The sequence below is a fragment of the Aegilops tauschii genome, chromosome 3 (genome assembly GCF_002575655.3).
Source record: "Aegilops tauschii subsp. strangulata cultivar AL8/78 chromosome 3, Aet v6.0, whole genome shotgun sequence".
In the NCBI taxonomy this organism is placed as follows: Eukaryota; Viridiplantae; Streptophyta; class Magnoliopsida; order Poales; family Poaceae; genus Aegilops; species Aegilops tauschii.
In genome coordinates this window covers 232655443-232665806 of record NC_053037.3, presented here as the reverse complement: position 1 = coordinate 232665806, position 10364 = coordinate 232655443, and positions in this window count along the sequence as shown.

Below are 10364 nucleotides of genomic sequence, written 5' to 3'. Positions count from 1 at the left end.
CAGATGGTGGCCACCATCTTCGGTAAGTCGCCTCACCGGCTTTCATCAAGTTGAAAATGTTTATATCTCATAATTCATCCTTGTAACACCGGCTTATCTGATTCTGTTAAACAGGTCCCAGAACTGCCAACCTCAACCAGAGCGTGGTCACCAAGCTGAAGGCCGTGTATACCCTGGTGGAGCAGCTCTACACCGGGTCACAGCGTGCCTTAGCTGTGGTGGCCTTATCCAACGAGGTGCCGACTCACTTGGCAGAAGTCCTTCGCCGGCTCGCTGTACTGCCTCAACGGATTCAAGAGCTGCGACGGGCCTCTGCAAGAGCCGGAGCAATCACCGCGCTGAGCCGGGCCAAGGCATTCCTGCCGGAGTTAGACCCGGCGGACATCGCCCTTGGCTACCCAAGCCTGAAGGAAGACGGCTCAGCTTTCGATCAGAAGGACTTCGCAGCTTGCGTGAAGGCTGTACGCCCGGTGGCCACCCTTATCGGCAACGACACAGATCTGACCAAATACCAGCCGGGCTATGACGCAGAAAATCAGAGGATTCCTACTCCGCGCTATGAAGCCCTCAACTTGATCCCGCCGGCTCGTCAGCACACTTTCGCCCCAGAGATTGACCCTTCCGGGTTAATTGACGAGGAAGCCCAGTTTGAAGCTCTCAGCGGCATCGACTGGAAGTCATCAACCTTCCGGGTCTTGGGATCAACCGGAGGAGAAGGAAGAGATGAGCCGGAGACTTCCACCCAGCAAGCGTCTTAACTTCCGCAGCCGGTTTACCAAACAATGCTCCACCCTTTTAAACTTGATGAGTTTTGTAATAGAATAGGTGCAACAGTTTATCTCTGCCGTGCCATCGTGCACGTATTAAATGCTGAAGTCTTTTGAAGTTGTCTCTTTGATGTTCCTCCGGGTCATAATCAATCATTTGTTTTTCTTAACCTCAAAAGAGGTGCCTTTAATTATCCTGCATAGAAAGGCAAATCACAAGTCTCGAGGCGGCTTACCGCCCTGAGAATCATAAGTTTCAGATAATCCGGAATATGAATCAAAAAGGACTTATCTTCAATGATATCCTGAAAACAGCCGTAAGTACATACTTAACGGCCTGCAAGCATACTTCCGGTTTAGATAACCCGGATAAGATGGTTGGTACCGCAACTCTGGTTTACCTGTCTTATAACACCCATTGTGTTCAGCAATACTGTAAACCCAAGTTAAGCCGGCAAAGTGAGACCCGGCCGTACACACTTGGGATAATCAGACGAAACTGACTATAAACTGGAAGAACTTAGGGGCTTCCGGTTCGAATACGACCAGAGACCCGGCCCAAAGGGGTTAAGCTAAGATTCGGATACGATCATATAGCCCCCAGTGAGTGTGGCGATGCCAATCAAGAGGGTATCGACAGCTATGTTCTCTTTGGTTCGAATACGACCCATGTTTGAACAGGAAGCCCCCAAGTGATTTTAAGAATTGTTTAACGACGCTGATTCGAATACGATCCACGTCGGTTCTCAGAGGGGTTAAACTATGATTCAAATATGACCAAAGGTAACCTCCCAATGAGCTCGGCACTTTGCCAATCAAATGGGTATCGACAGCTATGCTCTCTTTGGTTCGAATACGACCCATGTTTGAACAGGAAGCCCCCAAGTGACCTTATTGCTTACGGCTAGATTCGAATACGATCATAAACCGGATCCTCCTTTAAGTCATCATGTAATCTTGCAATGAAAACAACACGTGCATATTTGGAGGAGACAAAAGGACAAAGGTCCTGCTTTATTGCTTATCATAATATATACATGGCTGAGAGAAATATGTACACCACGAGAGCCGGTGGCTCAAGTGTAGTAAGGCCGAAGCTGAGCTATGTTCCACGGCCGACGGGTCTCTTCCTCCGACTTACGTGAATCTTTGTGCTCCCGAATGTCAATGAGGTAATATGACCCGTTGTGCAAGTTCTTGCTGACCACAAAGGGCCCTTCCCAAGGCGGGGATAACTTGTGTGCATCTGTTTGATCCTGGATGAGCCGGAGCACGAGATCACCTTCCTGGAAGACCCGGGATTTAACCCGGCGGCTATGATAACGGCGCAGGTCTTGTTGGTAAATCGCTGAACGGGCTGCTGCCACATCACGTTGTTCGTCCAACAAGTCAAGAGCATCTTGGCGCGCCTGTTCATTATCCGCCTCAACGTAAGCCGCCACGCGAGGTGAGTCATGACGGATGTCACTGGGGAGGACTGCTTCTGCTCCATACACCATGAAAAAAGGCGTAAAACCTGTAGACCTGTTAGGAGTAGTGTTGATGCTCCATAACACGGAGGGCAACTCCTCCACCCAACAGCCCGGCGTCCGTTGCAAAGGGACCAGAAGTCGGGGCTTGATGCCCTTCAGAACCTCCTGATTAGCTCTCTTAGCTTGACCATTGGATTGAGGATGAGCCACTGAGGAAACATCAAGTCGGATATGCTCTCGTTGACAAAACTCCTCCATGACGCCTTTGGAGAGATTGGTGCCATTGTCAGTGATAATGCTGTGCGGAAAACCAAAACGAAAGATCACCTTTTTCATAAACTGAACCGCCGTGGCTGCATCACACTTGCTAACGGGCTCCGCCTCAACCCACTTGGTAAACTTGTCAACTGCCACCAAAAGGTGGGTCTTCTTATCCTTGGACCTTTTGAAAGGCCCAACCATATCCAGCCCCCAGACCGCAAAGGGCCAAGTAATTGGGATCATCCTCAGCTCTTGAGCCGGCACATGAGCCCGTCGCGAGAACCTTTGGCAACCATCACACTTACTGACCAAGTCCTCTGCATCAGCATGAGCCGTCAACCAATAAAAACCATGACGAAAAGCCTTGGCCACAAGGGACTTTGAGCCGGCGTGATGGCCACAGTCCCCTTCATGAATCTCACGCAAGATCTCTTGCCCTTCCTCAGGGGAAACACAATGCTGAAACGCCCCTGTAACACTACGATGATGCAATTCGCCATCGATGACAATCATTGACTTAGCCCGTCGGGTTATCTGCCTGGCCAAAGTTTCATCCTCAGGCAACTCGCCCCGGGTCATGTAAGCCAGATATGGCATTGTCCAGTCTGGTATGATATGGAGAGCCGCCACCAGTCGTGCCTCCGGGTCAGGGACAGCCAAATCTTCCTCTGTAGGCAACTTAACGGAAGGGCTATACAGGACGTCCAGGAAAGTGTTAGGCGGCACCAGTTTTCGCTGAGAGCCCAGCCGGCTTAAAGCATCCGCCGCCTCGTTCTTCCTGCGATCGATGTGTTCCACTTGATAACCCTGAAAGTGCCCAGCAATAGCATCAACCTCGCGGCGATAAGCCGCCATGAGAGGGTCCTTGGAATCCCACTTTCCTGATACTTGTTGGGCCACCAAGTCTGAGTCGCCGAAGCACCTTACCCGGCTTAAGCTCATCTCTTTAGCCATCCGAAGACCATGGAGCAAGGCCTCGTACTCAGCCACATTGTTAGTGCAAGGAAACATCAATTGTAGCACATAATGGAACTTGTCACCCTTAGGGGAAGCCAATACAACTCCAGCCCCCGAGCCCTCCAACTGCCTGGACCCATCGAAGTGAATAGTCCAATATGTGTTATCCGGCTTTTGCTCGGGCACTTGTGACTCTGTCCAATCATTGATGAAATCCACCAGAGCCTGAGATTTAACAGCAGTGCGTGGCACATACTTGAGACCATGAGATCCAAGTTCTATAGCCCACTTCGCCACCCTCCCTGTGGCCTCTCTGTTTTGAATGATATCACCAAGAGGGGCAGAACTGAAAATAATGCTTAAGTTTCCGGCTCGCCATGAACACACCATAAACAAGCTTCTGCCAATGCGGATATCGCTGCTTGGACTCAATGAGCACCTCGCTGACATAATAAACCGGTCGCTGAACCGGATGCTCCTTACCCTCTTCCTTGCGCTCCACCACCATGGCCACACTGACGGCTCGTGCGTTAGCAGCCACATACAACAATAAGGGCTCCTTATCAACCGGAGCAGCAAGGACTGGGGGCTCTGCCAGCTGCTTCTTCAAATCCTCAAAGGCAATATTAGCTGTCTCATTCCAGACAAAGTTATCAGTTTTCTTCATCAACTGATATAACGGCATGGCCTTCTCACCCAAACGGCTTATAAACCGGCTTAAAGCAGCAATGCGACCCGCCAAACGCTGAACATCATTTATACACGCCGGCTTAGCCAGGGAGGTGATGGCCTTGATCTTCTCCGGGTTAGCTTCAATGCCTCTATCAGAAACCAAAAAACCCAAGAGTTTGCCTGCAGGAACACCGAAAACACACTTGGCCGGGTTAAGCATCATCTTGTAGACCCGGATGTTATCAAAGGTCTCCCTTAAATCATCTATCAGGGTTTCCTCTTTTATGGACTTAACCACGTCCACATAAGCGTGAACATTGCGCCCAATCTGTTTATGAAGACAGTTCTGTACACAACGCTGGTAAGTCGCCTGTGCACACTTGAGTCCAAAGGGCATAGACACATAGCAGAAGGCTCCAAAGGGAGTGATGAACGTTGTCTTCTCCTGGTCCTTAACTGCCATCTTAATCTGATGATATCCGGAATAAGCATCCAAGAAACTTAAGCGCGCACAACCTGCCGTAGCATCAATGATTTGATCAATACGGGGGAGGGCAAAAGGATCAGCCGGGCACGCCTTGTTTAAGTCCGTATAATCCACACACATCCGCCAAGTGCCGTTCTTCTTGAGTACGAGCACCGGGTTAGCTAACCACTCTGGGTGAAAGACTTCAACGATAAACCCGGCCGCCAAGAGCCGGGCCACCTCTTCACCAATAGCTTTCCGCCTCTCTTCATTAAACCGCCGAAGGAACTGCCTGACTGGCTTAAATTTCGGATCAACATTGAGAGTATGCTCAGCGAGTTCTCTAGGTACACCTGGCATGTCAGAAGGTTTCCATGCGAAGATGTCCCTATTCTCACGGATGAACTCGATGAGCGCGCCTTCCTATTTTGGATCCAGATTGGCACTGATGCTAAATTGCTGAGATGAGTCTCCTGGCACGAAATCAACAAGTTTAGTCTCATCAGCTGACTTAAATTTCATCGCCGGCTCCTGCTCCGTAGTCGGCTTTTTCAGAGAGGTCATATCAGTTGGGTCAACATTGTCCTTGTAAAACTTCAACTCCTCTGTTGCACAAACAGATTCTGCATAAGCTGCATCGCCCTCCTCACACTCCAGGGCCACTTTCCGGCTGCCGTGAACCGTAATGGTCCCGTTGTGACCCGGCATCTTGAGCTGTAAGTACACATAACACGGCCGAGCCATGAACTTGGCGTAAGCCGGCCGCCCAATTATTGCATGGTACGGGCTTCGTATCTTAACCACCTCGAAGGTCAATTTCTCCACCCTGTAGTTGCTCTCATCTCCAAAGGCCACTTCCAATTCGATCTTGCCGACTGGATAAGCCGACTTACCAGGTACCACACCGTGGAAAATAGTGTTGGACTGGCTGAGGTTCTTATCAACCAATCCCATACGGCGAAAAGTCTCATAATAGAGGATGTTGATGCTGCTGCCTCCGTCCATGAGCACCTTAGTGAACTTATATCCTCCCACCTGAGGAGCCACCACCAGGGCCAAGTGACCCGGATTATCCACCCGGGGAGGGTGATCCTCCCTACTCCACACTATAGGTTGCTCTGACCACCGCAAGTAACGTGGGACTGCCGGCTCAACAGCGTTCACGGCCCTCTTATGAAGCTTCTGATCTCGCTTGCATAGACTGGTGGTAAACACATGATACTGCCCACCGCTAAGCTGCTTTGGATTGGTCTGATAACCTCCCTGCTGTTGTTGATGACCCTGGCCAGACTGCTGATTAAAGCCCCCTTGACCGTTCTGAGGGTTAGAATTTGAGCCGCCGCCCGGGCCATGAAAGCCGCCGGCGCCTGAGCCGCCGCCCGGACCATTGTAACTCTTGAAGGCCTTCATGATTGCACAATCCTTCCATAGATGAGTCGCTGGCTTCTCTCTAGAGCCGTGCCTTGGACAAGGCTCATTCAACAGTTGCTCCAATGTCGGGCCTGACCCGCCGCCTCGGGGAGGGGGCCTCCCCTTGCGTCGCTGGTTATTACCTTGTGAGCTGGCGTTGGCCACAAACTCTAGGCTGCCATCGGCCTTGCGCTTGCCTCCTCCTTGGTTCCCCGGGTTATACTGGGGACCCTTGCCATTGCCATTCTTCTTTCCCTTCCCTGCCCTTTCATCATCTGAAGGAGGATCCTTGGTACCATCGGAATCGGCGTACTTGACAAGAGCCGCCATTAGCGTACCCATATCACTGCAGTCGCGCTTAAGCCGCCCGAGTTTCATCTTCAGGGGCACAAAACGACAATTCTGCTCCAACATTAAAACTGCTGAGCCGGCATCCATCTTGTCTGACGAGTGTATGATCTCCTTAACCCGGCGAACCCAATGCGTCGTGGATTCACCCTCCAGCTGCTTACAGTTAGTCAAATCCACAATTGACATCGACTGCCTGCAGGTGTCCTTGAAGTTTTGGATGAACTGGGCTTTCAGCTCAGCCCAAGACCCGATGGAGTTCGGTGGTAGCCCTTTCAACCAAGTGCGGGCAGTCCCATCCAACATCATGGTGAAGTACTTGGCCATCGCCGCCTCACTGACCTCCAGTAGCTCCATGGCCATCTCGTAACTCTCGATCCAGGCTGCGGGTTGCAAGTCAGCTGTGTAATTAGGCACCTTCCTAGGGCCCTTGAAGTCCTTAGGTAGACGTTCATTACGGATAGCTGGCACTAAACAAGGGACACCCCCGGTCCTGGTAGGGATACCCACGTCGATGGAAGTCGTCGGATAAGCCGGGGGGGTCTGGTAAGCCGTCAATTGAGGCACTTGCTCCGCCTCTTGCCGCGCTCTGTCCTGGTCTGCTGCGTGAAAGGCTCCATTATGAGCCGGGCCGTGGCCGGGGGGCGGGTCATGGCGTCGGACGTTACTTGAGCCGGTTGCTGAGACCATGTGCCGGCTGTAACTCGGGCTCTGGCCTGGCCGAGGGGTCAAGTGGATCTTGTCCCGGCTGTAGGAGTACGCCTCTTGCTGCGCCAATGCTGTCTGAAGGAGTTCCCTGACCCGGCGGGTTTCAATAGCCGTCGGAGAGTCACCGTCGACTGGGAGAGCCGCCAGTCGTGCTGCCGCAGCGACCATGTTCTCCAGCGGGTTATTATAATGACCCGGGGGTATTGGCACGTACTGAGGCGGGGCAGGGGGCACCTGGGGAGGCCCCATTACTCGTGGCTGAATAGGGGCTCCAGATCCGGGCACTATGACCCCTGGCGGGTTACTAGACCCTGCACCTGGCGTGTTGAAGAGGTTGCGTGGATCGTAAACCGGAGGGAGTCGAGATTGGGTCTTTTGACGCCTCCTTCTCATGACCTCATTGGACGCGTTCTGATCCATCGTGAGTTGGAAAGACTGCGCCTAGATCAGCTGAGTTTGGGCATCGAGAGCCGCCCTCTCTGCAGCCATCCTAATCCCTTCCGCTGCAAGCTCCTCCTTAGCTTTCACTAGATCCAATTTTAACTGTGCCACCTCCGCATCATGCTGAGCTTGATCCGCCGGGTCAACCGTGGCGGTTAACAGGGCCGTCATCTTGTCCGTGAGATCCATCAACACCTGAGCCGGAGAAGGCACCGGGTTTCCCGCTCCAGCAGCGGGGTTCTGAACAGGCTGCGCGCCAGCCATAAAGACTCCAACCTAACTTGGCGGCTCAAACGGGTCCGGAATACTGTCACCATCGGAACAACCCATGAGCCTGCCATCTTGAAGTTGATACAACGAGTTTGACTCATCGGTGGCCGACTCGCCGTCAGAGCCGGCGGCCGCCTCCTCACCAGACCCAAATAGATCAGAGGGCCCTCCATGGATACATCCCACAAACGAGCGCCTTAAGGCAGGCCGGGCCCGGGCGGGTCGTGCACGCTGAGCCGTCTCGATGAGATCGGCGCAGAGATCCGGCTCAGGGCCCGGTTCACCAATCTTGCCAATGAAAACATGAATTCCGCCGAAGGGGACCCGGTACCCGTACTCAATTGAGCCGGCGTCGGGGCCCCAGTTTGCATCGTCGATGTAGAGCTTGCCGCGACGACTCTTGGTCATCCGGCCCACAGCGTATCCCTTGAGCCCTTCGAAGCTGCCCTTCAAGAACTCAAATCCATCGTGCGCTGGCCCCACGGTGGGCGCCAACTGTCGTGGAATTGTCACGGCAGATGTCCTCGAGCTAGGACTTAGTCGTGGAGCCATCGCAACTAGGAAGCTTGAAGGGGTTAATGCGGGACAAGGAACACGAGGGTGAAGGTAAAAGCCTACGTCCAGTTTGAGGTGGTATTGATTAGGGTTACGATCACCAGGGAGCTAAACTGCTGTGCCCGGCTCTCGATGAGATTGTTCTTGTCCCTGAACCACTGTCGGGTCGTCCCTTTATATAGGGAGGCTGACGCCCAGCAGTTCTCAGAGTCCCGGCCGGCTCATAAGAGTGTCCGGCTCGGACTCTAAACTATTCTTGCCTTACACTACAAGTTCTACCATAATAATGATTGTAACTACGGGCTTTAAGCCATATCCGGGTCTTAAGCCCATCTTTGGCCCACCGTCTTTAAGCTTGACGCCGGGCTTCTGGCAATGACCTTACGAGTAACCCGGCCCCTCCTGGCGGGTGACTGTAAGGTCTATATCCTCAACACTCATGCTAGCCAAATTCTTTGCACCAAGTAGAGATACTACTTGTGCTTCCAAATATCCTTAAACCCAGTTTTGCCATGAGAGTCCACCATACCTACCTATGGATTGAGTAAGATCCTTCAAGTAAGTTTTCATTGTTGCATGCAATAAATATTGCTCTCTAAATATGTATGATTTATTAGTGTGGAGAAAATAAGCTTCATACGATCTTGTGATCTGGAAGAAATAAAAGCGACGGACTGCATAATAAAGGTCCATATCACAAGTGGCAATATAAAGTAACATTCTTTCGCATTAATTTTTTGTGCATCCAACCATAAAAGCACATGACAACCTCTGCTTCCCTTTGCGAAGGGCCTATCTTTTATTCTTGTCCTATACCCTATACAAGAGTCATGGTGATCTTCACCTTTCCTTTTACATTTTATCCTTTGGCAAGCACATTGTGTTGGAAAGATCCTGATATATATATCCAATTGGATGTAAGTTATCATGAACTATTATTGTTGACATTACCCTTGAGGTAAAAGGTTGGGAGGCAACATTATAAGTCCCTATCTTTCTCTGTGTCCGATTAAAGCTCCATACCCATAAGTATTGCATGAGTGTTAGAAATTGTGAAAGACTGAATGATAGTTGAGTATGTGGACTTGCTGAAAAGCTCTTATATTGACTCTTTCCGATGTTATGATAAATTGCAATTGCTTCAATGACCGAGATTTTAGTTTGTTAGTTTTCAATGAAGTTTCTGATTCATACTTTACATTGTGAATAGATTGTTACTTGAGCATAAGAAATCATATGAATATATATATATATATATAAATTTATAAATATATAAATATATATATATATATATGTTGCTGTTATAAGAATGATCATGATGCCCTCATGTCCGTATTTTGTTTCATCGACACCTCTATCTCTAAACATGTGGACATATTTTTCGTTATCGGCTTCCGCTTGAGGACAAGCGAGGTCTAAGCTTGGGGGAGTTGATACGTCCATTTTGCATCATGCTTTTATATCGATATTTATTGCATTATGGGCTATTATTACACATTATGTCACAATACTTATGCCTATTCTCTCTTATTTTATAAGGTTTACATGAAGAGGGAAAATGCCGGCAGCTGGAATTCTGGGCTGGAAAAGGAGCAAATATTAGAGACCTATTCTACACAGCTCCAAAAGTCATGAAACTTCACGGAGGCAGTTTTTGGAATTAATAAAAATACTGGCAAAAGAATCAACCAGAGGGGGGCCATCCACGATCCACGAGGGTGGAGGGCGCGCCCTACCCCCTAGGCGCGCCCCCTGCCTCCTGGGCCCCCTGGCAGTCCTCCGGTGCCTATCTTCTACTATATGAAGTCTTTCACCCTGGAAAAAATCAGGAGGAAGCTTTTGGGACGAAACACCGCCGCCACGAGGCGGAACCTTGGCGAAACCAATCTAGGGCTCCGGCGGAGCTGTTCTACCGGGGAAACATCCCTCCGGGAGGGGGAAATTATCACCATCGTCATCACCATCGATCCTCTCATCGGGAGGGTGTCAATCTCCATCAACATCTTCACCATCACCATCTCTTCTCAAACCCTAGTT